The sequence below is a fragment of the Macaca mulatta genome, chromosome X (genome assembly GCF_049350105.2).
Source record: "Macaca mulatta isolate MMU2019108-1 chromosome X, T2T-MMU8v2.0, whole genome shotgun sequence".
Lineage (NCBI taxonomy): Eukaryota > Metazoa > Chordata > Mammalia > Primates > Cercopithecidae > Macaca > Macaca mulatta.
Window position 1 is genome coordinate 127,522,060 of NC_133426.1, and position 4,720 is coordinate 127,526,779.

Here is a 4,720-nt window from a genome sequence, read left to right on the forward strand (position 1 = left end):
ACGAATTTATTCCTGGCCTCTCTGTTATGTTCCATTGGTCTGTGTATCTCCTTTTGTACCAGTACCATGCTGTTTTGGTTACTATAGCCTTGTAGTATTATATGATTTGAAGTTGAGGAAAATAATGCCTCCAGATTTGTTCATTTTCATTACGATTGCTTTGGATATTTGGGGTCTTTTTTAGTTCCATTATGAATCTTAGGACTGTTTTTTCCAGTTCTGTGAAAAATGAAGTTGGTATTTTGATAGGAATTGCATTGAATCTGTAGATTGCTTTGACAGTATGGTCATTTTTACAATATCGATTCTTCCAATCCATGAGCATGGTTTCTATTTCCATTTGTTTGTGTCATCTATGATTTCTTTCTGCAGTGTTTTTTAGTTCTCCTTGTAGAGATCTTTTACCTCCTTGCTTAAATATATTCCTAGTTATTATATTTTTTGTAGCTACTGTAAATGGGATTGAGTTCTTGATTTGATTCTCAGTTTGGTCACTGTTGTTGTATAGCAGTGCTACTGATTTGTGCACATTGATTTTGTACTATACTGAATTGAGACTTTACTTACTTCACTTATCATACCTAGGAGTCTTTTGGGGGAGCCTTTAGGGTTTTCTAGGTATATGATCATATCATGGGCAAACAGCAATAGTTTGGCTTCCTGTTTTCCTATTTGAATGCCCTTTATTTCTTTCTCTTGCCTGATTGCTCTATGACTTCCAGTACTATGTTGAATAGAAGTGGTGAAAGTGGACGTCCTTGTCTCGTTCTAGTTCTTAGTGAGAATTTTCAACTTTTCCCCATTCAGTATGATGTTGACTGTGGGTATGTCATATATGGCTGCTATTATTTTGATGTATGTTCCTTCTATGCTTGTTTGTTAAGGGTTGTTAAACATAAAGAGATGGTGGATTTTGTTGAATTCTTTTTTTCTGTGCCTATTGAGATGATCATATGGTTTTTGTTTTTAATTCTGTTTATGTGGTGAATCACATTTATTGACTTGAGTATGTTGATCCATCACTTCATCTCTGGGATGAAACACACTTGATCATGGTGAGTTATCTTTTGGATATGCTGTTGGATTTGGGTTGCTAGTATTTTGTTGAGGATTTTTTTGCATCTACATTTTTCACAGATATTGGCCTGTAGTTTTGCTGTTGTTGTTGTGTCCTTTCTTGGTTTTGGTATCAGTGTGATACTGGCTTCATAGAATGAGTTAGGGAGGATTCCCTCCTTCTAAGTCTTTTGAAATAGTTTCAGTAGGATTGGCATCAATTCTTCTTTGAATGTCTGATAGAATTCAGCTATGAATCCTTGTGGTCCACCTCGGCTTTTGTTGTTGTTGCTGTTGTGGGCAGTGGTTTCCTTTCTTTAAATTACTGATTAAATTTTACTGCTTGCTATTGATCTGTTCAGGATTTCTATTTCTTCTTGATCAAAGCTGGGGGATTGTATGTTTCCAGGAGTTTATTCATTTCTTCTAGATTTTCTGGTTTATGTGCATAGAGGTTTTCATAATAGTCTTGAATGATCCTTTGTATTTCTGTGGAGTCAGTTGTAAAGTTTACCATTTCATTTCTTTTTTTGCCAATTTTAAATAGTTTTATTTAAGACTTTACATTTTTCCACATACAATAGTGTTTATAAAGTGCAATGTTATATCCTTCCCCTGTGCATATGTTCCATATTCAAGTATTGAGAATGCCCAGTAACTTACTATAGCAGCTGAACTTTTTAAAACTGCCACAGAATTTGCTACAAATTTAGATCCTTCAATATTTTAAATGTGTGGAACAATGCTACATCTATACTTGTGTTGACTTAATCAACCTCTTCAATGGTGAGCCCTGATGAAGCACCACCAGAGGGAGGAGCTCCACCACCAGGAAATCCCCCAGGCATTCCTCCTGGCTTGCCTCCTGCCCTCAAGTACAGCTTGGTAATGATGGGGTTGCAGACTTTCTCCAGCTGTTTCTGCTGATGTTCAAATTCTTCCTTCTCAGCAGTCTGATTCTTACTGAGCCAGTTGATAATTTCATTATACTCGTGCAGAATCTTCTGTTTGTCTTCATCGTTAATCTTGCCTTGAATTTTCTCATCTTTGAGAGTTGCTTTCATGTTGAATTCACAGGAGTCAAGTGAATTCTTGGATGACACTTCGTCCCTCTGCTTCTTATATTCAACTTTGTACTTCTCAGCTTCCTGGACCATATGTTCAATGTCTTCCTTGCTCAAATGGCCCTTGTCGTTAGTGATAGTAATCTTATTCTTTTTTCTTGTACTCTTGTCCACAGCAGAGACATTGAAGATGCCATTGGCATCAGTGTCAAAAGTGACTTCAATCTGAGGAACACCTCAGGGTGCAGGAGGTATGCCTGTGAGTTCAAACTTGTCAAGCAGGTTGTCATCCTTGGTCATGGTATGCTCACCTTCATAAACCTGAATAAGCACACCAGGCTGGTTGTCAGAATAGGTAGTGAAGGTCTGTGTCTGCTTGGTAGGAATGGTAGTAGTATGTTTGATGAGGTCGGTCATGACTCCACCAGCAGTTTCAATACCAAGGGAAAGAGGAGTGACATCCAAGAGCAGCAAATCTTGAACATTTTCAGACTTGTCTCCAGACAGGATGGCTGCCTGGACAGCTGCACCATAAGCAACAGCTTCATCAGGGTTGATGCTCTTATTCAGTTATTTTTCATGGGAGAAGTCTTGGAGAAGATTCTGAATCTTGGGGATATGAGTAGAAATACCAACCAGGACAATATTGTGAATCTGTGACTTGTCTAGTTTGGCATCTCGAAGGGCTTTCTCTGCCAGGTCCAGGGTTCTATGGAACAGGTCAGCATTCAATTCTTCAAATCAGGCATGGGTATTGGAGGTATAGAAGTCGATTCCTTCAGAGAGAAAATCTATCTCAATACTGGCATGGGTGCTGGAAGAGAGAGTACTCTTAGCACGTTCACAAGCAGTACGGAGGCGTCTTACAGCTCTCTTGTTCTCACTGATGTCCTTCTTGGGCTTGTGCTTGTGCTTGAACTCAGCAATAAAACGGTAGACCATTCGGTTGTCAAAATCTTCTTCACCCAAGTGGGTGTCTCTGGCTGTAGATTTGGCCTCAAAGATTCCATCCTCAGTATTGAGGATTGACACATCAAAAGTGCCACCTCCCAGGTCAAAAATCAGCATGTTTCTTTCTGCTCTAACCTTTTTGTCTAAGCTGTAAGCAATAGCATCAGCAGTTGGTTCATTAATAATTCTAAGTACATTGAGACCAGCAATAGTTCCAGCATCTTTGTTAGCCTGATGCTGAGTCATTAAATTAAGCTGGCACTGTGACCACAGCATTAGTAATAGTCTTCCCAAGGTAGGCTTCTGCAATTTCCTTCATCTTTGTCAGAACCATAGAGGACACCTCCTCTTGGGTAGAAGCTTTTGGTCTCTCCCTTGTATTCTACTTGGACCTTAGGCCTGCCAGCATCATTCACCACCATGAAGGGCCAATGCTTCATATCAGATTGGACAACAGCATCATCAAATCTGAATCCAAATAGATGTTTGGCATCAAAAATCGTGTTGGTGGGGTTCATTGCAACTTGATTCTTTGAGGCATCACCGATCAATCGTTCAGTGTCCGCAAAGGTGACATAGCTTCGAATGGTTCGGTTTCCCAGATCATTGGCAATTATCTCTATTTTTCCCTGCTGGAAAACACCCACACAAGAGTATGTGGGGCCAGGAGCCATACCAACTGCAGGTCCCTTCGACATGGTTGCTGGCATGCAGGCCTGGCTGCAACAACAAAGAAAGCCACAGGAACCCTGAGAGCTGCAGGCAAGCTCAATGAGCTACAGTTTCATTTCAAATTGAACTTATTTGAATCTTCTCTCTTCTTTTCTGGGTTTATCTAGTTACTGGGCTATACATTTTCTTTGTTTTTTCTGAGAACCAACTTTATGTTTTATTCATTTTTTTGCTTTCAATTTCATTTAGTTCTGCTTTAATATTTGTTATTTTTTTCTTTTGCTAACTTTGGGTTTGATTTGTTCTTGTTTCTCTAGTTCCTTGAGGTGTAACAGTAAGTTGTCTATAATAGACTTGTTATCTTTCTGTCTTTTTGATGTAGGCATTTAGCGCTGTAAACACTCCTCTAGCAGTGCTTTTGCTGTATTCCTGAAGTTTTGATAACTTGTCACTGTTATTCATTTTGAAAAAATTCTTAACTTTCAATTTGATTTCATTATTAACCTACAAATTATTCACAAGCATATTGTTTAATGTCCATTTATTTGTAGTCTTGAGGGTGTCTTTTGGCATTGATTTCTAGTTTTATTCTACTGTGATCTGAGAAGATACTAGATATGATTTTAATTTTTTAAAATTTTATTAAGATTTGTTTTGTGGGTGAGGTGGCTAGCAAGATGGCCACATAGGAACAGCTCTGGTCTGCAGCTCCCAATGAGATCAAATGCAGAAAGTGGGTGATTTCTGCATTTCCAACTGAGGTACCCAGCTTATCTCATTGGGACTGGTTAGACAGTGGGTGCAGCCCACAGAGGGGAAGTCAAAGCAGGGTGGGGCATTGCCTCACCCTGGAAGTGCAAGGGGTTGTGGAACTCCCTTCCCTAGCCAAGGGAAGCCGTGAGGGACTGTGCCATGAGGAATGGTGCATTCCAGCCCAGATACTATGCTTTTCCCATGGTCTTCACAACCTGCAGAAC

At 39.5% G+C, this 4,720-nt stretch overlaps 1 pseudogene; it reads right to left on the reverse strand.

Moving 5' to 3' along the window:
* Window positions 1–1,823: 1,823 nt before the first annotated feature.
* On the reverse strand, window positions 1,824–3,769 carry LOC697638 (heat shock cognate 71 kDa protein pseudogene; annotated as a pseudogene).
* Window positions 3,770–4,720: the final 951 nt, after the last annotated feature.